Source organism: Salvelinus sp. IW2-2015, linkage group LG6.1, assembly GCF_002910315.2.
Source record: "Salvelinus sp. IW2-2015 linkage group LG6.1, ASM291031v2, whole genome shotgun sequence".
In the NCBI taxonomy this organism is placed as follows: domain Eukaryota; kingdom Metazoa; phylum Chordata; class Actinopteri; order Salmoniformes; family Salmonidae; genus Salvelinus; species Salvelinus sp. IW2-2015.
In genome coordinates this window covers 22,686,909-22,712,090 of record NC_036845.1, presented here as the reverse complement: position 1 = coordinate 22,712,090, position 25,182 = coordinate 22,686,909, and the positions used below count along the sequence as shown (strand labels likewise).

Sequence of the window (25,182 nt, the reverse complement as noted above, 5' to 3'; positions counted from 1 at the left end):
ATGTTTGCGATGCTCTGGATCGACGAGTACAACAGCGTGTTCCAGTTCCTGCCAATATCCAGCAACACCGTACAGTGAAGAGGAGTGGGACAACATTCCACAGGCCACAAGGAGGAAGGAGATGTGTCGCGCTGCATGAGGCAAATGGTGGTCACACCAGATGCTGACTGGTTTTCTGATTTTTGATGGTATATGTGACCAACAGATGCATATATGTATTCCCAGTCTTGTGAAACACGCAGATTAGGGCATCATTATTTATTTAAATTGACTGATTTCCTTATATGAACTGTAACTCAGTAAAATCTTTGAAATTGTTGCATGTTGCGATTATATTTTGTTCAGTTTACATTGCTAATGCATTTCCATTTAGCATTTGGACTGATGATACTTTCTTTAGTCAGTCAACCATGCATACATTTTGAGCTGACTCTGTACTAAAAATACACCCTCTTCCTATCCACTAGATGAAAGCGCCGGAGGGCAGTGATGACGATGATGAGGACTTTGGGGATGTGCCAGAGAAGGAGAGCTTTGAACCACAAACTCCAGAACATCTACAGGAGGAGAATGTTGAGTTTGCTCAGCTGCAGAGGATCAGGGGTACATGCATATACAACAGGGCCACAGCCAACCAAACAGCAATAAAGAGCATAGTAAAGGGACATGCTTCCTCGATAATCCCAGTAAACTCTCACCCTCACCTCAGGATATCACCTCACACACACATCCCCAACTGATTGGACTGGTTCATATACACATGAGGAAGGTGCCAAATAATGCCAGTAAAAGCTGGTTTGTTTGTAGAGTGATTGTTTAGGGCCCAACTTGTGCGGTGTTGGTAAAGGTTGTAGGTTTGACCTCAGATGAGGCATGTTCCTTGTCATTAGGCTGATTTCAACTTCAGATTAAAAGTACTTCAGCATTGTACTCAATTATCCAAAGCAGTTTTACCTTACCTAAGACACGCATTTGCTCATTTACCTGTGCCTCCCCCCCCCCCCCCCCCCCCCCCCCCCCCTTAATAGGATTTATGAAAATATACTATGTCTTCCATTATTGACAGCAAATCAGTTTATTCCCATAGTCCAGTTCTATATTCAAACGCTCATTTTCCCAGTGTGTGTAATTTCTAATGGCAACAGTATTGATATGTAGTTGCAAGGCTGTAACAAAATGGGTCATGCACAAGTTCAGAGGTTGCCTGTAATGCAAGTGGTTATAGCACTCTTGCCAAGATAATCCATCCACCTGACAGATGTGGCATATCAAGAAGCTGATTAAACAGCATGATCATTACACAGGTGCTAGGGACAATAAATGGCCACTCTATAATGTGAAGTTTTGTCACACAACACAATGCCACAGATGTCTCAAGTGTTGAGGGAGTGTGCAATTGGCATGCTGACTGCAGGAATGTCCACCAGAGCTGTTGCCAGAGAATTTGATAATTTTCTCTACCAACGTCGTTTTAGAGAATTTGGCAGTACGTCCAACCGGCCTCACAACCGCAGACCACGTGTAACCAAGCCAGCCCAAGACCTCCACATCCGGCTTCTTCACCTGCGGGATTGTCTGAGATCAGCCACCCGGACAGCTGATGAAACAGAGGAGTATTTCTGTCTGTAATAAAGCCATTTTGTGGGGAAAAACGGATTCTGATTGGCTGGGCCTGGCTCCCAAGTGTCCTCCCAGGCCCACCCATGGCTGCGCCCCTGCCCAGTCATGTGAAATCCTAATGAATTTATTTTAATTGCCTGATTTCCATATATAAACTGTAACTCAGTAAATCATTGAAATTGTTGCATGTTGTGTTTATATTTTTGTTCTGTATAACTTCAGCTGGCTGGTGTGACACCGTGGGAAATTACAAAATGTAAATGGGACACAATTTTCATGTCGCACAACTTTTAGTGTTCTCATTAAAGGTGCAATATGGAGAAATTGCAATGTATAGTGAAGAGAATCATTGTTTCATCTAAACGACTGTGAAATATATTTTCAATAACCAAAAATATTGTATTTTCAGCTATTTGAAGCTGGTGTACAAAACTGAAGGTAAAAGATGCAAAAACTAAAGTTAAGAACGAGAAGCATAGAGATAGCGTATATAGAACGGACCTACACTTACATTTCGATGTGAATTTGGTCGGGTCGCCCCAAAAGATGCATATTGCAACTTTAAGTTTCTTCAATATTTGTATATTCATTTCTAAAATGTATAGTTGGCTTGAGGTTAAGTCATTGAAATTAGGAGCTATTGACCTTTTAAAATATTGTACATTGTGTAATTTACTGATGGTCCCTAACTAGCCCCATAGGGAAATCAAATGTCAAACCAAGCTGACAATGGGCATTACGATCTGATCTGGTCATGTGCAGCTGAGCTCTGAATGTGCTATATAATTACTAGGGTGCTACCAGCTGTGGGCATGTGGGCAGAATTAAAATAAACCCAACCAGGGCCTCCTGAGTGGTACAGCGGTCTAAGGCACTTCATCGCAGTGCTGAGGTGCCACTATAGCCTCGAGTTCGATCCCAGGCTGTGTCACAGCAGGCGCCCGGGTTAGGGGAGGGGGGATTTTCTTGGCTCATCGTGCTCTAGCAACTCCTTGTGGTGAGCCGGGCGCCTGCAAGCTGACTTCGGTCGTCAGTTGGACAGTGTTTCCTCTGACACATTGGTGCGGCTGGCTTCTGGATTAAGCGAGCAGTTTGTTAAGAAGCGGCTTGGCAGGTCATGTTTCGCCTCTCCCAAGTCCATTTGCAGTGATGAGACAAGGTCGTAACTACCAATTGGATATATCTCATAATTGGGAGAATAAAACATTTAAATAAACCCAACGCACCCATGACACAATTTATTTCTTATCATCTCCCAAATCTCAGTTTTGGACAAGACTGACCAAAATTGTCACAGGCCATTTTCAAAATGAGAAGTTGCTTTGTAGGGGCAGTCGCTAATAGTTTGTCATAATAGTTGACAAAATGTCCATTATTACCTTCGGGCTCAAGAAGTTCTAAATGAATTGTTTCTGGACATGTATTGTCTGTTTCAATCTACATTTCGCTACACATTCATACTGTATGCTCAGATTCAGCTTTTAAATCATGTTTTAGGTTCACTATCAGGAATCAAGGTAAGACCCAAGTGCAGACCGTGTGAAGTAGCTATGTTTATTGTAACCACAGGGGCAGGCAAACAACAGGTCAAGGCAGGCAGGGGTCTATTATCCAGAGTAGGAGCAAGGTACAGGACAGCAGGCAGGCTCAGGATCAGGGACAGGCAGAGTTCAGTAATCCAGAGGTGGAGCAAAGGTACAGGACGGCAGGCAGGTTCAGTGACGGGCAGAGTGGTCAGGCGGGCTGGTACATGGTCAGGACAAGCAAGGGTCAAAAACCAGGAGGACGAGAAGAAGAGAGGCTGGAAAAAGACAGGCGCTGATAGGACGAGCACTGGTAAGCTTGACAAACAAGACGAACTGGCACAGACAAACAGAAAACACAGGTATAAATACCCAGAGGATATCTGGGGAAGATGGGCGACACCTGGAGGGGGTGGAGACAAGCACAAGGACATGTGAAACAGATCAGGGCGTGACAGTTCACATTCAATTTATCCTAATTCCTCATCATCACGTTTTCAAATTAAACTGACCATTTCACTTTAATTAGATTTAAAATCTGATTAGCCAAAAAACACTCCTCATTGTGTGTTGTCCAGTTGCTTGATTGCTCCATTTAATGTGTGTGAAAGTGAATGGGAGCCAGCCTACAGCAGGCTGGTTTGATTAGTGAGCTATGTAATGATCTGCGGAAGCCATGCCAAATTAACAATGCATTGCTGTTAATAAGCTTCCATTAGCCCAATGCTGTAATTTACAACATCCACCTGGCCTCTGTCTCTCTGTAGGGGGGCTAAACCACAGGGACGGACAGGGAGCGAGCAGAGCCATGCTGCGGCAAACTCACTCGCACACACTCACAAGATACTCTGTGACGAACATAATGGATATTTCCTCATTGAATCAGAAGCAATCGTCCTGTGAGGGTAAATGATTATGATTTGGTCCCGGAATGAATCTGGCAAAGTAGTCTTTTTAGTGGTACTAAATGTGATGTATTTAGTACCAGTGTTCTGGTTGGATCTCTATTGATTTTGGCTTGAGGACTTTAACGGCACATTGTAGATGTTTCTCTTGCCTGCTTTAGATGTTTTTCAGATACCTAAGGGATTTGTTACAAATGAAAGTAGTCCAATGAAACTAAAGCAAAATAAATTATTCAGTTTTAGGTCAATTTTTTTTCCAGCAGCGGTGTAATCAACAGTTAAAGATAAAGAATAAACTAATAAAAAATATTAGTAGAAAGTAAAATACAGATAACAGTTCGGTGAATAATATGCTTTTTTGTATCAGTTTTTTTTTCTTAAACTTATCACATTCAGACTAGTCTATCAAATACGTCAACACATTTCTCTGAAAACATATCTTACTTCCCTCTCAAAACCAACTTTGATTCATTCAAAACAAATCTCTCTCTCTCTCTTTCCTCCATTCTCTCCACTGCTCTTTTCACGGCTGATCTTTTATCTATCTCTTTATCCCAGCACTCCTGTCAGGATGTTATCTCTTTCTCAAATTTACATTTTAATTACAAGGCCTGCTGAACTCAGGAAAATCAATATGGCCACCATTGGCAGCCACGTTCTGTGTCTCCCTGCCGCTAGGCCTCTCTATTTCCTCTTATTGATTTATCTCTTTAACACCTGCAATTTTATTGCTTCAGACAAATAGCTACCATTTTTGTCAATTTGAACAGAAAAATAAAGGATTTGCTAGTATTTCACAATTCCTCAGATGGGGTCTTTGCAGGGAACAATGCAATAAATCAGAGGGATGGAGGGCTCTTGGATTAACCCAGGGATACGCCAAGGAAGGAAAGAGCTCTCTCTGAGGAGAAAGGAGAAAGTGCATGAAACATTTAAAATGTTACTTGTGCCTCTGACCAACATTACATTATTTTTATTGCCCTCTTTTGTTCCTGGGGAGGGGGGTGATTTATTTTAACATACATTTTTCATAGTACCAAAGGATTTTCTAATGTATCTGGCCTGTTACTCTTATCTGCCTACACTGATATTATACGTGGTGGAGTGGAGAGGAGATAAAGATGAGGTTAGATACTCACATACATAGCTGTCGGGCAATTACCCAATGTCCTTTGTGACCCTAAAAACTGCTCTTTAAACCTTTTCATTTATTTGTTTTAATAAGTTTAAATTGTCCTGGCGTGGGGCTGGTGCAGGTGTCGGCTTAGAGCAGAGCTGTGATCTCTCTACTAGCCTTCCAGTCTGACCCCCATAGAAGCCCTCTACAGACCCTCCCTGCCCACCCAGGAGGCTAATGCACTGTGGCCGAGCCACTCCACTCCACCCTGCCCTAGCCTTCACTTCATAAATGTGTTAGCATCACCTACATTAGGTGTGAGCAACATCTCGAGGCTCGAGGGCCACACAGAATTTTTTTACTACCGATTTGTTCTTGGGGAGGCTGTGGATGTAGGACTACCATTGACAATATAAGTGTGTTTAAGAGGATAGTCGTACGTTTTACAAAAGGCTAGGACAATAAACAGCTGACCCACAGACACTCTGATCAGTGAGCACACAAAACTGAAGTAGTATAATGTCCTAGATAAATCTGTGCATAAGTCTATGGAAGTCCTTGAATATATATAACCTCATATAATGTAATATATAACCTATATAACCTACTCTGCTGGTTATTCCAGGTTTGGAGCCGTCCCCCTCTAACTCTACCTCTGTGGTCAGTAAGAATCCAGTCCAGCCTCCAGTGAAGCGTCCTGCACCAGCAGCCTCTCACACCCTCTCCAGGCCCAGAAAAAGAGCCACTGATTAGGAACAGGGCCCCACCTGTTCCAAGAAGGGCCAACCCCGCGCACCTAGCTCCAGGTGACCCCTCTCTGCTTCACTTCATAACTGTATATGTTTCTAACATAATTTATGTTTATGACATATATTGCACTATCCCCTTCCATTATATTGTTCCACATGAATTGGAATGTGGGACTGCTACTTGGAAATATTTGGTGTCACGGCCAATGAGAAGAACCACATTCTCAACTATTTGTAACTCCCTGTTGCTTTCCGTCTCTCTTTTTAGCTCTGCAGCAGGAGGTAGTGAGGACCCCACAGACCAGGCTAGTGACTCCTGTGAGGAGAGGGAGAAAGCTCCAATCATCCCCTTCCGTCTGGACCTCTATTACTGGGGAGAGGAGCAATCCACCGCAGGGAAAAATCATTAAGTACATAAGCCTCACAACACCCTCAATGACTAGCCGATTTTATTGAGTAAACATTGAAATAGGCAACTGCGACGTCTCGGGTTCAACTACTGCACACAACTTAACTTCTCACAAAGTTTTTATTGCCAATGATATGGCCACTAGAGCACTATTATCTGTTCAGAGGCATTGTAAATCTCTGTTATTAGTTTTAAAATGTAAAGATAATGAGATTATGAGTTATGAAAACAGACTCTCCCATAACAATGTAACTAAATTCTCAGCTATTAGCTATAGAATTGCTACAGATTGATGTTAATAAAGAACAGGTCATTGCAAATGGAAAGTTCCTCACACCCGTTCCTCTATCCTGGTATCCAGGAATAGCTCCCAGCACCAGTTCTGGGTTCCCAACTAGATAGAGGAGGAGGTGGAGAATAAAAAGTTCGCCGGCCAGATGAAGTCCAGGTACACTATATATAGAAAAGTATGTGGACACTGCTTCAAATTAGTGGATTCAGCTATTTCAGCCAAACCTGTTGCTGACAGGTGAATAAAATTGAGCACACAGCCATGCAACCTCCATAGACAAACATTGGCAGTAGAATGGCCTTACTGAAGAGCTCAGTGACTTTCAATGTGGCACCGTCATAGGATGCCACCTTTCCAACAAGTCAGTTAGTCAAATTTCTGCCCTGCTAGAGCTGCTCCGGTCAAGAGCTGTTATTGTGAAGTGGAAATGTCTAGGAGTAACAACGGCTAAGCCGCAAAGTGGTAGGCCACAATCTCACAGAACGGGACCGCCGAGTGCTGAAGCTCGTAGCTTGTAAAACTCACCTGTCCTTGGTTGCAGCACTCACTACTACAGGAATTGTTCGTCGGGAGCTTCATGGGTTTCCATGGCGGAACAGCCGCACACAAGCCTAAGATCACCATACACAATGCCAAGCGTCGGCTGGAGAGGTGTATAGCTCGACGCCATTGGACTCTGGAGCAGTCTGACAGATGAATCTGGGTTTGGTGGATGCCACTTGAACGCTTGAACGCTTGAACTCCCCAAATGCATAAGGCCAATTGTAAAGTTTGATGGAGGAGGAATAATGGTCTGGGGCTGTTTTGCATGGTTCGGGTTAGGCCCCTTAGTTCCAGTGAAGGGAAACCTTAATGCTACAGCATACAATGACATTCTAGACGACTCTGTGCTTCCAAATTGTGGCAACAGCCCTTTCCTGGTTCAGCATGACAATGCCCCCGTGCACAAAGCGAGGTCCATACAGAAATTATTTGCCGAGATCAGTGTGGAAGAACTTGACTGGCCTGCTCTGAGCCCTGACCTCAACCCCATTGAACACGTTTGGGATGAATTGGAACGCCGACTGCGAGCCAGGCCTAATCCCCTAACATCAGTGCCTGACCTTGTGGCTGAATGGAAGCAAGTCCCTGCATCATGTTCCAACATCTAGTGGAAAGCATTACCAGAAGAGTGGAGGCTGTTATAGCAGCAAAGGGGGGACCAACTCCATATTAATGGCCATGATTCTTGAATGAGATGTTCGACGAGCAGTGTCCACATAGTTTTGTCCATGTAGTGTAAATCACATTCGCTGGCCACTTCCAGCCTGTCAAGCACAGGTGCTCTCTGTGATGGCCAGGACCGAGTCAAGGTGAGCAAGATGAGTTTTTGGTGAAAGCATTACAATTGTCATGGTAATTCAAAAAATTTATATATTTTTTGAGATTCTGAAGAACACAATGAATATTACTTTTAGATACTGGTAAGTAATGCTTTGCATAATTAGAGTGAAAGTGGCGTGTAGAGGATTGTTTTTGTTGATGATGCCGAAAATGTTGTGCGATTCCCATGATTTCCTTCCCATGGGTAGATCATCCCACGAGACGAGCTGGGAAAACCCACCAACCCAGAGGACGCTGAGCACCTAGAAAAAGAGGATAGGAAACTCAGAGAGCCTGGTGAGGGACATAGGAGTGGTCCTATTACATACTTTACCTTTTTAAAATTAAAAAAATATCAAGGAATTGCGACTGAAAAAAGTAATTGTATAATTCTCTAGCTCACAGCAGTCAGCAAATATGGCTCTAGGCATTGCCAATATGCACATTTTTTTGATGGTGTTTATAGGTTCCCTTCAATAATGGTCTTAATAATGTACCAATAGTTGCCCTGTGCAGTAGCAGCCCGCTCCGGTCTAGACTGTGGTAAAGAAGGAGAGCCAGAGACAATGGAAACACTTTCTGCCTCTGACTCCCCCAGTTTTCTCCCTTGGAACTCTCCATCACTCCCAGTCCCAGCCCGTCACGCAAAGGAGAGGAGCAAGACAGTACCACAGCGCCAAAGTCAGGGGGCCATGGGGGGGTGGGCCTCTTCAATAGCCCTGATAATAGGTTGGGCTGCTGTGTCTGGCTCTGGGCTCTGGCTCTCTCTTTCTCTTTCCCTCTCCCGGAGGCCGCGCTAAAAGCCAATTAAGCGTGTGTTGGCTGCTGCCAGCGGAGCGTCGGATGTGCTTTCTCTGCCTGCAGTCACTTGTTAACAAACAGGTATCAGGGCCAGCTGACTCGGGGCACTCGCTTGTGAAATAGCATCTTTTGTAACTAACTACTCTATTGATCCCCCGCTCCATCAGCCCTGCAGACCCATCCCATCCAGCCACTGCCACACAGTGTGTCTAGGGGTCTCTGAGCTCAGCACAGCGGCAGGCCCTCCCACTGGTCCGCCAGGCCACCCGCCAGGCACCAACTGTATGAGGACCTGCAGAGGTCCATCAATCCTCTCACTGCCTGCCTGGTCACTCTACTCGCTCTCCTAGAACACTATTGATTTTTTCTCAAATGCCCTTAAATAGTTTCTTAGTGTGGCCCCACACACTCATAGGTTTTATTTTATATTCTATAGTAACCGATTTATGGGTCTCTGACTGTTGCCAGTCTGAAAGAGAAGTAGACCCTGGCTTGTAGACATTGCAGCACGTTTATCTTTTGATGCCAACTCAATTCTTAATTTTTAACTCCATTGTCTAACCATTCCAAACTCTTAAAAATAGGATAGGTCAGGTTGCTATAGGTTATCACTGTTAACAATATTGAATAAGTCTTCGATGTCTGAGAGAACGAGTTACGGTTCATGATCCATCTTTGCACATTAAGGTATAAGTAGATTTGAATTAGAATTCCCAATTATAGTCATGACATTTAGTTAATTTGCTATGTGGCTCACGTTGAATTTAGCAATAGTTAGCTGGAATATTTTATTAATGATACTCCAGGCTTGTATTGATGACTTATTTCAATACAGTTATTACAGCAGCTATTTTTTACACTCTAAAACCACCAGGGCATACCTTCTGAAATTACATTTACATCAGAGAAATAATAAATGATCCACTTTAGTTATGGTTCAGAAACCACAGTCTCAAACAGTGTATGTTTTTTGTGAAATAACGGTAGTGTATACGTAGGCTACCTCTACTGCCCGTAGGCCCAGGCCAGGACCGTGCTCCTGAGGCTCTGTCTGTATGTAGTGTCAGTCCCGACTCCCAGCTGCCTTTGTGGTGGTTGGTCTGTATGGTGTGTCTGTGTGGCCTGACCCTGGCGGACAGGCGGGTGGGCGGGCACAGCTGGAGTGCAATCGAGGCTGTTGACAGAGAAAAGGCCCATGCTGCAGGAGCTTCAGACAGCTTAACTTAATAAGGGCTCTCTCCTCTCATCCTGGGGATGGGAACGAAAGCACACAAAATGCAGGACTTAACCACAGAGGGATCATGTAATAGGGGGCTTTCACCATCCCATCCCAACCTGACCCTGCCTGCCACCCCAGGGGAGATGAACACTCCCCCACCCCAAGTTAATTTGTAACTAATATTGGCGCCTCTCTTTTACAGGCTCTCACAACATGTCACTCTCAGGGGTGATTGAGGAGAGCCCTAATACAGGACACAAAATAACAACAAACAAACAAACAAAACATTTTCAGTTTGATGCCGTTATGAGACTGAGTTGACGGTGCAGTTCACCTATTCCATCAAGGTTAGCCGTAGCCTTGGAGTGGGCCATCACAGCCATGATTAATCCCCCATACCATCACCATCCTCTTGTAGGACCTTGAAACACTTTCTGGGCCCTGGGCTGGCTGCATGTCTTTGAAACTGTCTCTTACAGGCTCATCAGGTCTTCCACACTGTGTTGTCTGTATGAGGAATTTTAGGTTTGACCTTTAATTTAAAACCATAATCGAGTATCTGTATTAAGTTGTCTTAAAAATATACAGTACCAGTCAAACGTTTGGACACACCTACTCATTCCAGGGTTTTTAATTTAGTTTTACTATTATCTACATTGTAGAACAATATTGAAGACATCAAAACTATGAAATAACACATATGGAAACATGTAGTAACCAAAAAAGTGTTTAACAATTTGAGATTTTTCAAAGTAGCCACCCTTTGCCTTGATGACAGCTTTGCACACTCTTGGCATTCTCTCAACCAGCTTCATGAGGTAGTCACCTGGAATGCATTTCAATTAACAGATGTGCCTTGTTAAAAGTTAATTTCTAAATAATGGCGCCAGAAGGGATGGCTGACGTTTTATAGGCTCCTAACCAACTGTGCTATTGTGTTCGTTTTTTCAATTTTTTTGTAACTCATTTTGTGCATAATGTTGCTGCTATTGTTGCTGCTACTGTCTCTTATGACCGAAAAGAGCTTCTGGACATCAGAACAGCGATTACTCACCTCAAATTGGACAAAGATTTTTTCTTTAATGAGTCCAACGCGAAGGATATACTGCATTGTCAGGACAGGGCCCAAATCCCCATCATTCGCGTGAAGAAAATATGGAAAAACAGGGGGCGGAGGTCTGGGTGCCTTATGAGAATTTGTCGGCAAGTGAGTAAACCACCACTACCCTCCGTATTATTGGCCAACGTGCAATCATTGGAAAAGACACTGGACGATCTATGATTAAGACTATCCTACCAACGGGACATTAAAAACTGTAATATCTTATTTTTCACTGAGACTTGGCTGAACGACGACACGGATGATATTGAGCTGCTCTGTCCATTTCGGCAGGACAGAGCAGCTACATCTGGTAAGACGAGGGGTGTGTGTCTATTTGTCAATAACTGCTGGTGCGCAATGTTTAATATTAAAACTTCTTAGGTTCTATTTCCGCCTGACTGACGTGCCCAAAGTAAACTGCCTGTTACTCAGGCCCAGAAGCCAGGATATCATATAATTGGTAGCATTGGATAGAAAAGACTTTGAAGTTAGTATAAATGTTTAAACAATGTATGAGACTATAACACAATTGATATGGTAGGCGACAATCCAAAGAAAAACCAACCGGAATAAAAAATAATTGAGGTCCCAGGCTCTTATAATGGAAAGCTATGGGTCCTATGCAATTATAGCTCCCAGATTGCAATTCCTATGTCTTCCACTAGATGTCAACGGTCTTTGTTCAAGGTTTCAGGCTTGTTTCTTCCAAAAGGAGGAAGAATTTGGTGTTTTGGTACAAAGAGTCACAGTGGAAAATCAGTCTGTCGGCGTGCGACGAAGAGGAGGCTAATTTTACTTTTCTATTGAACATACTTCTTCCCGTATGAAATATTGTAGTTTATTTACATTTTAGGGTACCTGAGGATTAAATAGAAATGTAGTTTGACTTGTTTGAACAAAGTTTAGCAGAGCTTTTTGGATTCCTTCTTCTGCATGTTGAACAAGTGGATTACTGAAATCAATGGCGCCAACTAAACTGACTTTTTGGAATAAAAAGAAGGTTTTTATCTAACAAAACGACCATGTATGTTGTAGCTGGGACCCTTGGAATTGCAAACAGAGGAAGATTTTCAAAAGTAAGTGATTTATTTAATCGCTATTTGTGATTTTATGAATCCTGTGCTGGTTGAAAAATATATTGATGTGGGGTGCCATTCTCAAACAATCGCATGGTTTGCTTTCGCTGTAAAGCCTATTGTAAATCGGACAATGCCATTAGATTAACAAGAATTTAAGCTTTTAACTTCTTTGATATAGGGGGCAGCATTTTCCCTTTTGGATGAATAACGTGCCCATAGTGAACTGCCTCCTACTCTGTCACAGATGCTAATATATGCATATTATTATCACTATTGGATAGAAAACACTCTGAAGTTTCTAAAACTGTTTGAATGATGTCTGTGAGTATAACAGAACTCAAATGGCAGGCAAAAACCTGAGCAAAAATCCAAACAGGAAGTGAGAATTCTGAGACTGGTTCAACCTCTACTTCATCACCCTCCCAGATCCGGGATCCTCCTCATCAAAAAAGCGGACTAGCATAGCCTAGCCTAACGGGACAGGGATATCATATAATATAATTTTCATGAAATCACAAGTCCAATACAGCAAATGAAAGATAAACATCTTGTGAATCCAGCCATCATTTCCGATTTTTAAAATGTTTTACAGCGAAAACACAATATGTATTTCTATTAGCTAACCACAATAGCCAAACACACAACCGCATATTTTCACCATGTTTCCACCGCATAGGTAGCTTTCACAAAACCGACAAAATAGCGATAAAATTAGTCACTAACCAAGAAACAACTTCATCAGATGACAGTCTTATAACTTGTTATACAATACATTTATGTTTTGTTCGAAAATGTGCATATTTGAGGTATAAATCATAGTTTTACATTGCAGCCACCATCAAAAATAGCACCAAAGCAGCCAGAATAATTACAGAGAGCAACGTGAAATACATAAATACTCATCATAAAACATTTATGAAAAATACATGGTGTACAGCAAATGAAAGATAAACATCTTGTGAATCCAGCCAATATTTTCAATTTTTTTAAGTGTTTTACAGCGAAAACACAATATAGAATTATATTAGCTTACCACAATAGCCAAACACACAAACGCATTTATTCACCGCAAAGGTAGCTTTCGCAAAAACCAGCAAAAGATATAAAATTAATCACTAACCTTTGGACAACTTCATCAGATGACTGTCTTATAACATCATGTTATACAATACATTTATGTTTTGTTCGAAAATTTGCATATTTATAGCTACAAATCCTGGTTATACATTGTGAATAAGTAGCAACGATTCACCAGAATCTCCAGAGATATTTTGGACACTCACCTAATCTGACAAAAGAACTCATCATAAACTTTACATAAAAATACTTGTTGTATGGCAAATGAAAGATGCACTGGTTCTTAATGCAACCGCTGTGTTAGATTTTTAAAAATAACTTTACCACAACATACAGCTTGGGTTATTGTGAGACAGTGCTCACCAACACGGCGGAGAATAGACATCAACATATTACACAGAAATACGAAATAACATCATAAATGTTGTCTTACTTTTGCTGAGCTTCCATCAGAATGTTGTACAAGGAGTCCTATTTCCAGAATAAATCGTTGTTTGGTTTTAGAATGTCCATTTCTTCTGTCGAATTCACGCCACAATGCTAGCCAAGGTTGCTAACATTCCCATCCTCTCTTGGCGCAAAGAACGGAAAACTCCAAAAGTCCCAATAAACGTTGAATAAACTGATAAAACTCGGTTGAAAAAACCTACTTTATGATGTTATTATCATATGTATCAAATAAAATCAGAGCCGGAAGTGGAGCAGTGTATACCGAACGCTTTTCAGAAGACAATGTCGAGGTCCCTCGCGCGCCGTCGAAGACAAAGAAAATACCGGACCTGTCACTCCAAAAGCTCTTGTTCGGCCTCAGATCAAGCTAGACACCCCATTCCACCTTCCACTGCCTGGTGACATCTAGTGGAAGGCGTATGAAGTGCATGCATATCGATAAATAAAAGCCAGTTGAATAGGCAGGCCCTGAAACAGAGCCTCGTTTTCAGATTTTTCACTTCCTGTATGGAAGTTTGCTGCAAAATGAGTTCTGTTTTACTCACAGATATAATTCAAACAGTTTTAGAAACTTGAGTGTTTTCTATCCAATAGTAATACTAATATGCATATTGTATGATCTAGAGCAGAGTACGAGGCCGTTTCATTTGGGCACGATTTTTTCCAAAGTGAAAACAGCGTATTGACAAGAAGTTAAAGTCATCGCCTATTCAATTCCCTGTAATATATGAATCTGTTTGCACTTCCTACGGCTTCCACTAGATGTCAACAGTCTGTAGAACGCTGAATGAAGCCTATACTGTGATGTGGGACCGGATGGGAGGTGTTTGAGTCAGTGGTCTGGCAGATTGCCAGTTCTTGGTCACGCGCATTCCTCATGATATCGCCATGCGTTGCGTCCTGGCAGTGCATTCTGATGAAGATAATCAAAGGTAAGGGAATATTTATGATGTAATTTCTGTTCACTCCAACATGGCGGAGAAATGTTGTTAAATCTGAGCGCCGTCTCAGATTATTGCACGATGTGCTTTTTACGTTTAAGTTTTTTTTTTAAATCTGACACAGCGGTTGCATTAAGAACAAGTGCATCTTTAATTCTGTGTAAAACATGTATCTTTCATCAAAGTTTATGATGAGTATTTCTGTTATTTGACGTGGCTCTCTGCAATTACTCCGGATATTTTGGAGGCATTTCTGAACATGGCGCCAATGTAAACCGAGATTTGTGGATGTAAATATGCACATTATCGAACAAAACATAAATGTATTGTGTAACATGATGTCCTATGAGTGTCATCTGATGAAGATCATCAAAGGTTAGTGATTAATTTTATCTCTATTTCTGCATTTTTGTGACTACTATCTTTTGCTGGGAAAATGGCTGTGTTTTTCTGTGGCTATATACTGAGCTAACATAATTGTTTGGTGTGCTTTCCCTGTAAATCCTTTTTGAAATCAGACATGTTGGCTGGATTCACAACATGTGTAGCTTTAATTTGGTGTCTTTCATGTGTGATTTCATGAAAGATTGATTTTTATAGTAATATATTTGAATTTGGCGCGCTACATTTTTTCTGGATTTTGGCCAAGTGGGACGTTACCGTCCCACCTATCCCAGAGAAGTTAAACGATATAAGATACTTGTATGTTCATAAATGTTTAATATTATGATTATTAATTTGAATTGCGCGCCCTCCAATTTCACCGGATGTTGTCGACAGGTGTCCCGCTAGCCATAGAAGTCTTGAGGTACTGCTCGGCTGAGGTAGAATGCCTCATAATAAGATGTAGACCACACTATCAACCAAGAGAGTTATTCGTAGCCATCAATGTTATTCGTAGCCATTTATTTACCACAAAAAAACGATGCTGGCACTAAGAATGAGCTGTTTAAGGCCATAAGCAAACAAGAAAATGCTCATCCAGAAATGGCGCTCCTAGTGACCGGGGACTTTAATGCAGGCAAACTTAAATCCATTTTATGTCATGTGTAACCAGAGTAAAAAACTCTAGACCACCTCTGGATGCTCTCCCTCGCCCTCCATTTGGCAAATCTGATCATAATCTGCTTACAAGCAGGAAGTACCAATGACTCGCTCAATACAGAAGTGGTCAGATGACACGGATGCTACGCTACAGGACTGTTTTGCTAGCACAGACTGGAATATGTTCTGGAATGAATTTAATGTAATTGAGGAGTATGCCACCTCAGTCACCGGCTTCATCAATAAGTGCATCGTGGACCTCGCACCCACAGTGACCGTGCGTACATTTCCCAACCAGAAGCCATGGATCCCAGGCAACAGCCGCACCGAGCTAAAGGCTCAGCTCTGACGCTCGTCGAATGTGGCAGGGCTTGAAAACTATTACAAACTACAAAGGGAAATCCAACCCCGAGCTGCCTAGTGACGCGAGCCTACGAGATGAGCTAAATGCCTTTTATGCTCGCTTTGAGGCAAGTAACATTGAAGCATGGATGAGCTCCATAGCTGTTCCGGACAACTGTGTGATCACGCTCTCCGTAGCCGATGTGAGCAAGACATTCACAAAGCAGCGGGGCCAGACTGATTACCAGGACCTGTACTCAAAACATGCGCGGACCAACTGGCAATTGTCTTCATTGACATTTTCAACCTCTCCCTGGCCAAGTCTGTAATACCTACATGTTTCAAACAGACCACCATATTCCCTGTGCCCAAGATAGCGAAGGTAACCGTAGCACTCACGTCGGTAGCCATGGCGTGCTTTGGAAGGCTGGTCATGGCTCACATCAACACCATCATGCCAGAAACCCTAGACCCACTCAAATTCGCATACCGCCCCAACAGATCCACAGATGACGCAATCTCAATCGCACTCCATGCTGCCCTTTCCCACCTGGAGAAAAGTGTGAGAATACTGTTCATTGACTACAGCTCAATGTTCAACACCATAGTGCGCACAAAGATCATCACTAAGCTAAGGACCCTGGACCCTGGGACTAAACACCTCCCTCAGCAACTGGATCCTGGACTTCCTGACGGGCCGCCCTCAGGATGTAATGGTAGGCAACAACACATCTGCCAAGCTGATACTCAAAAAGGGGGCCCCTCAAGCGTGCTTAGTCCCCTCCTGTACTCCCTGTTCACCCATGAGTGCGTGGCCAAGCACGACTCCAACACCATCATTAAGTTTTCTGACGACACAACAGTGGTAGGCCTGATCACTGACAACGATGAGACAGCCAATAGGCAGGAGGTCAGAGACCTGGCTGTGTGGTCCCAGGACAACAACCTCTTTCTCAATGAGAGCAAGACAAAGGAGCTGATTGTGGACTATAGGAAAAGGAGGAACGTACAGGACCCCATTAACATCGACAGGACTGAAGTGGAGCAGGTTTAGTTCCTTGGAGTCCACATCACCAACAAACTATCATGGTTCTAACACCAAGACAGTTGTGAAGAGGGTACGACAAAACCTTTTCCCCCTCAGGAGACTAAAAAGATTTGGAATGGGTCCTCAGATCCTCAAAAGGTTCTACAGCTGCCCCATCGAGAGCATCCTGACCGGTTGTATTACCGCCTGGTATGGCAACTGCTCGACATCTGACCGGAAGGCGCTACAGAGGGTAGTGTGTACGGCCCAGTACACTGGGGCCAAGCATCCTGACATACAGGACCTATATAATAGGCGGTCCTTGAATCTTGACTAGAACCCCAAAAATGTATCATATTACTCAAGTGCTAGCCTCTCTACACTGGCTTCCTGTAAAGGCTAGGGCTGATTTCAAGGTTTTACCTACCTCGCTCGACGGTGCCACAGTGTCTTCCGACCCCTCCTGTCTCAGCCTCCAGTATTTATGCTGCAATAGTTTATGTGTTGTGGGGCTAGGGTCAGTCTGTTGTGTCTGGAGTATTTCTCCTGTCTTATCCGGTGTCCTGTGTGAATTTAAGTATGCTCCCTCTAATTATTTCTCTCTCCTTGTCCCTCCCTCCCCTCCCGGAGAACCTGAACCCTGGGACCATGCCTCAGGACTACCTGACCTGATGACTCCTTGCTGTCCCCAGTCCACCTGGTCGTGCTGCTGCTCCAGTTTCAACTGTTTTGCCTGTGGCTATGGAACCCTGACCTGTTCACCGGACGTGCTACCTTGTCCCGGACCTGCTGTTTTCAACTTTCTCTCTCTACTGCACCCGCTGTCTCTAACTCTGAATGTTCGGCTATGAAAAGCCAACCGGCGTTTACTCCTGAGATGGTGACCTGTTGCACCCTCTACAACCACTGTGATTATTATTAATATTTGACCCTGCTGGTCATCTATGAACGTTTGAACATCTTGACCATGTACTGTTATAATCTCAACCCGGCACAGCCAGAAGAGGACTGGCCAACCCCTCAGAACCTGGTTCCTCTCTAGGTTTCTTCCTAGGTTCCTGCCTTTCTACTGAGTTTTTCCTAGCCAAGGTGCTTCTACATCTGCATTGCTTGCTGTTTGGGGTTTTAGGCTGGGTTTCTGTATAGCACTTTGTGACATCGTCTGATGTAAAAAGAGCTTTATAAATACATTTTATTGATTGATTGATTGTCAGAGGAAGGCCCAAAAAAGTCATCTAAGTCATAAACTGTTCTCTCTGCTACCGCATGGCAAGCAGTACCGCAGCATCAAGTCTAGGACCAAAAGGCTCCTTAACAGCTTCTACCCCCAAGTCACAAGACTGCTGAACAGCTAAACTTGTCACACCCTGATCTGTTTCACCTGTCTTTGTGCTTGTCTCCACCCCCCTCCAGGTGTCGCCCATCTTCCTCATTATCCCCTGTGTATTTATACCTGTGTCTTCTGTCTGTTGCCAGCTCGTTTTGTTTCTTCAAGCGAACCAGCGTTTTTCCCCGTGCTCCTTTCTGTCTCTAGTTCCTGTTTCTAGCTTTCCCGGTTTTTGACCATTCTACCTTCCCTGATCCTGAGCCTGCCTGCCATTCTGTACCTTGCGGACTCTGCTCTGGACTACTGACCTCTGCCTGCCCCTCTGTTTTTGTAATAAACTTTTGTTACTTCGAAACTGTCTGCATCTGGGTCTTCTCCTAAGCTTTGACAGTACGAACTGGCCCTGACGGACCCAGCAAACTCGGACCAGCTCCGCAACGCTGTCTCCTCCCAAGAGCCACCTTTGGAAGGCACGAGGAGTTGCTTCGTGGTCTTATGGAAGGGTTCCAGACCTTGGCAGAATGCCATGACCGCGCGTTGAACACTTTGCTGGAGCAATTCCGCGGGTTGTCTGTCAGGCAGTCTACCACGACAGTAACCTCCCACCCACTCAGTAACCCAGCTGTTAGCAGCGCGGCCTCCCCGGTTTCCCAAGAGCCCCGCTTACCTCCCCCGGAACGCTTCGCTGGAGAGTCTCAGAGGAGGAGGATAATGATGAACTAGCAGCCTGGGAACTACTGACAGATCTCGACTCGCTCGTTGCCTTGACCATCCGGATTGATGGGCGGCTACGGGAATGCAGGAAGGAGAGGGGGTCCAATTCCACTAGCCTGCCCAAGGATTCCACCTCGCCTCCAAGGCATCCCGGAAGTCCCCGACGTCTCCGTTGCCGAGAGGACTCGAGGCGACCCCATGACTGCAGGATCGACCTTCCTCCAGGCACCACCCCGGGGACTACTGTACTCTCTGTCGGGTCAGGAGACCAAGGCTATGGAGACCTACATCGTGGACTCTCTAGCTGCAGGGTGTATCTGTCCTTCTGTCTCCCCCGCTGGCGCAGGGTTCTTCTTTTTGGAGAAGAAGGACAAAACCCTCCGCCTGTGCATCAACTACCGGGGCTTCAATGATATCACGGTGATGAACCGCTACCCACTACCACTCATCGCCTCGGCCTTCGAGCCACTACGAATATATCTAGTCATGCCATCTGGCCTTACCAACGCCCAGAGTCCCAGAGTTACCTCTGTTGCAGAGGATAAGTTCATTAGAATTACCAGTCTCAGAAATTGGCAATTAACTGCACCTCAGATTGCAGCTCAATGAACCTTTCTAGAGCAGGCGTTCGGCTAGCGGAACCGCTCGACAACATTCCGCTGAAAAGGCAGCGCGGGAAATTCTAAAATATTTTTTAGAAATAGGTAACTTTCACACATTAACAAGTCCAATACAGCAAATGAAAGATAAACATCTTGTTAATCTACCCATCATGTCCGATTTCAAAAAGGCTTTACAGCGAAAGCACAACATATGATTATGTTAGTTCAGAGCCAAGTCAAAAAAACACAGCCATTTTTCCAGCAAAAGATAGGAGTCACAAAAAGCAGAAATAGAGATAAAATGAATCACTAACCTTTGATGATCTTCATGAGATGACACTCATGGGAATCATGTTACACAATACATGTATGTTKTGTTCGATAATGTGCATATTTATATCCAAAAATCTCAGTTTACATTGGCGCGTTACGTGCCGTAATGTTTTGATTCCAAAACATCCGGTGATCTTGCAGATAGCCACAGAAATCCCAGAAATACTCATAATAAACATCGATAAAAGATACAAGTGTTATTCACAGAATTAAAGATAGACTTCTCCTTAATGCAACCGCTGTGTCAGATTTCAAAAAAACTTTACGGAAAAAGCATAATCTGAGTACGGCGCTCAGAGCCCAATCCAGCCAAATCCAGCCAAAGAAATTTCTGCCATGTTGGAGTCAACAGAAGTTAGAAATAACATTATACATTTTCACTTACCTTTGATGATCTTCTTCAGAATGCACTCCCAGGAATCGCAGTTAGACAATAAATGACTGATTTGTTCCATAAAGTTCCATAAAGTCCATCATTTATGTCCAAATAGCCACTAGTTGTTAGCGTGTTCAGCCCAGTAATCCATCTTCTTGAGCACTAGGTCCAGACAAAAACTCGAAAAGTTCCGTTACAGGTCGTAGAAACATATCAAAAACGATGTATGGAATCAATCTTAAATTAAGGATGTTTTTAACATAAATCAGCAATAATGTTCCAACTGGAGAATTCCATTGTCTGTAGCAAAGGAATGGAACGAGAGCTAAATCTGTAGGGAGCGCGCGTCACGAGCCCGAGACACTCTGCCAGACCCATGACTCATTCAGCTCCCATTCCCCCCTCCTTTATAGCAGAAGCCTGAAACAAGTTTCTAAAGACGGTTGACATCCAGTGGAAGCCTTAGGAAGTGCAACTTAACCCCATAGACACTGTGTATTCGGTAGGACAAGCTTTGAAAAACTACAAACCTCAGATTTCCCACTTCCTGGTTGGATTTTTCTCAGGTATTCGCCTGCCATATGAGTTCTGTTATACTCACAGACATCATTCAAACAGTTTTAGAAACTTCAGAGTGTTTTTTATCCAATACTACTAATAATATGCATATATTAGGATCTGGGACAGAGTAGCAGGCAGTTTACTCTGGGCACGCATTTCATGCAAAAGTGAAAATGCTGCCCCCTATCCCAAACAGGTTTTAAATGCTTCACAGAGTTCAAGTAACACACACATATCAACATCAACTGTTCAGAGGAGACTGCTTGAATCAGGCCTTCATGGTCAAATTGCTGAAAAGAAACCACTGCTAAAGGACACCAATAAGAACAAGAGAATTTCTTGGGCTAAGAAACACACGCAATGGCCTAGGAACAGTGGGTTAACTGTCTTGTTCAGGGGCAGAACGATAGATTTTTACCTTGTCAGATCAGGGATTTTGATCTTGCAACCTTTCGGTTACTAGTCCAATGCTCTAACCACTAGGCTACCTGCTGCCCCAATGTGTCCAAACTTTTGACTGGTACTGCATGTGTTTCATTGTCACATACACTGGATAGGTGCAATGAAATGTGTTGTTTTACAGGGTCAGCTATAGTAGTACGACACCCCTGGAGCAAATTAGGGTTAAGTGCCTTGCTCAAAGGATATTTGAACTAGCAATCTTTCAGTTACTGGCCCACACTCTAACCACTAAGCTACCTGCAGCTCTGTATTTTAATGTGTCCTGTCTTTGAATGTTTGGACATTCTCATCCTCTGGTCCATCCAAGTGTTTGAGTAAATTGATGTTTATGTCATCTTTAGGTCTCTGTGTCTACAGTATGTGATTGGATGTCTGCAGACTACACACGATCAAGTTTAAGGTCTGCATTCAATATGTATCTCTGAAGCCTTACACCAGAAATCCATTTAGCGCGTTGGGGCGGGGCGATGAAACAACTGAGCCCCATACATTTTTAATGACGGGAAGCGAAGTGAGAGTGGACCGTTGGGCTTTGTAAATATTGTCAGGGAGTGTGAACAGGGCGGGACCAAAGTTGGCGAATGCTGAAAATGTGTTGTGCCCTACGTGACGTCGCGTTGCTATTGGCCAATCGAAGCTCACTGTAGTTTCCAACCCCTACTGTATTGCCTGTTGATACCAGCTAGTACTACGTAGCCTGCTTGCTAGCACCAACATGAGGGCGAATGTAGCATGGCTATCCGAAATTACGCGTTCAAAGGATCTTAGTTGTTATAGATTGCATGCTAGAAATGTGAAGGTAATTTCCATTTGATACGATATATACAGCCTTTACCGTGAATGCAGTCTTCCGCTATCGCTGGAGCGATAGCGGAATTATAATAACGCAGTATTGCTGACTACTGTAATACTGATTGAATAGAGCCATGAGTCTAGTTATGGTTAATTTGTTTGTTCGTTTAGACTGGCGGGACCCTGAGGTGATGAGGGACATAGAGCTTGCCACTGGAGAGGACCTGGGAAGGGCAAGAAAGGTAAAGGGAAGGGGAAGGGCAAGAAGAAATACCCCAACTTCAATGGTCTCAAGAAGAGTGCCATCACTTTACGCTCCAGACTAGAGAGGAAGGTTTTCAACCCGTAAGTAGGCTACTCACTCAGAAACAAGTGGCCGGTCTTTCTGTGTAGCTCAGTTGAGGTGCAGGGAGTACAAGTCATCCCCAACACAATGGATACATGGCCTTACATTCAGTCACTAGTCGTTAGTGTATTGACGTTGCGATAAATGTATTATTTAAAATATATACTGTAACCTTGTTGCACTTGGATTAATCATCCCATGCGTAACTCTTTACTTGTGCATGTACTGTATAGTGTAAAATTCCTATGTGCATTTGAGAGGATTCATTATTATTCAAAACCCACCTAGACACTTACTGTTGGAAAAACAGTGTTTTATTATGAAACATAACCATTAATAAAGATCTGTAGTTCTAAACCTTTCATACTTCATTTTTCAGGAGCTCCATGAGACGAGTGACAGACGTCATATAACAAATCGACAAAAATTGAAACATGCAAAGTTTGCAAACCAATTTAATTGGGCTATGCACTGAATTAACAGAAAGTTAAGGAGACCGGTTGATTTTGTGCCAGAAATATCATGCTCATCTACAGATACTGTCTCTACTGGTGGAAATAACTCAGGAACATTTTTCAAGATTCACACACAAAGACTTATCGGCCATTTAATGTACATGTAATAACACGTTGTTGAATTGCATGCTTTCTGATTTGTAAAAGACATCCAAACCGTTTTGATTCGTTTTTATAATATAATTTGTCAAATAAAGTTATTTATTGATTTATGTGTAACATGAATGTGATGCCAGTCTTTGTCATATATTTACACTTGATGTATCGTTGTGATTTTCAATGCCATAACTCTCAGAACTCTTTTTACTGCTTTGTACACTGCAACTCAATTTTTCAATATCTCTTTTGTAATTATCATAAACAACCAGTGCTTAATTTTCGATGTGGAAGTGTTAACAGAAGTTACCACTTGTGGATGACCGGCAGCTTTTACAAATGTTGCCTACACCTACATAGGTTGCCAATAGCTGCCCTGTGCAGCATGTTTCATAATAAACACTGTATCATTATTTTTTTTACATTTTAAATAATGCTTATTTCCTCTGATATTGTGTAGATTATAGATATTATTTATTATATTTAACTATGCATGTCTTAAGATAAAATTATTTTTTTCAATTACGAACTTCCGGGGAACAACTGCCTTGTTCTGTTGCAGAACGACAGATTTTTACCTTGTCAGCTTGGGGATTCGATATCAACAACCTTTCGGTTAGTGGCCCAACGCTCTAACCACTTGCCTACCTGTCGCCCCACATATGTTGATAATTAGTGAGTGTTCTTGTTGTGTTGGCTTAGTACATCTTGGCTTATTTATTTTGGGGGATAGATTTTTTGAAATCATGTAAACAACAATGCAAGCAAATTCGATTTGACATAGGCCCTAATAGGAAAAAAATACTCAAGTTGGGCAGTATGCTCATCGAATAATATTTCAGCTGCTGACACAGTGAACTGAATGAAGGAAACTATTATGCCGGGAATGTTTAATGAGGTTTCAATATTAAAGAACATGACAGCTTATGTGCAAGCAATTAGTTTAATGTGCTCCCAATGACCAGTAGACAGTAGCCTACCCTGGTGCAACATTTACTTTTTCATAACATTTGCTCCCACACGACCTGCCCAATTGGTGCCTAGAAACACAATGAACCAAAACACAGCTCAACAACAGCGCCTGAAGATTCCCCTCCTTGCAATCAAGTAGATGTCAGTGAAAGAGTAGCCCAGGGATTCAATTTGCTTCTGGAATTACATATATTTTTACGACAGGGCAGTGGCTGCTTGAGAGTCAAATGTTTTGTTAAAATGATCGTATTTAGCCTAATGATCATAAAATCCCAAAAATGTATACATTTAGTTAAACTATTTTTGATGTTTTGTTACCCAAATCAAGTTTATGCCTAGTTCACCATGTAGGCCTACTTCTATCAGTTAATTGTCATGTTATTATTAAATTATATCTTGCAATAGGCCTACTATTCAACATAACAATTACACTATTTCCTTTATGAGACCATTCAAAAGAAAGTAAGACCTAGATTCAATCAGATCAAGCGTAAAGGAACGAATTGCAAAAATCGCTGAAGCTGGAGACTTATATTTCCCTCACTAACTTTAAACATCAGCTATCTGAGCAGCTAACCGATCGCTGCAGCTGTACATAGCCCATCTGTAAATAGCCCACCCAATCTACCTACCTCATCCCCATATTGTTTTTATTTACTTTTCTACTCTTTTGCACACCACTATTTCTACTCGCACATCATCATCTGCTCATCTATCACTCGTGTTAATTTGATAAACTGTAATTACTTCGCTACTATGGCCTATTTATTGCCTTACCTCCTCAGGCCACACTGTATATAGACTTTCTTTTTTTTCTATTGTGTTATTGACTGTATGCTTGTTTATTCCATGTGTAACTCTGTGTTGTTGTTTGTGTCGCACTGCTTTGCTTTATCTTGGCCATGTCGCAGTTGTAAATGAGAACTTGTTCTCAACTAGCTTACCTGGTTAAATAAAGGTGAAATAAAAAATAGCCGACACCTACATATAGCTGATGTTTTGGCGGTGTTGGAGGAGGTACTTTGTT

The 25,182-nt window shown here is 42.8% G+C and overlaps 1 pseudogene; it reads left to right on the top strand.

Moving 5' to 3' along the window:
- On the top strand, positions 1-24,514 carry LOC111964747 (UV-stimulated scaffold protein A-like; annotated as a pseudogene).
- The last annotated feature ends 668 nt before the right edge of the window (positions 24,515-25,182 follow it).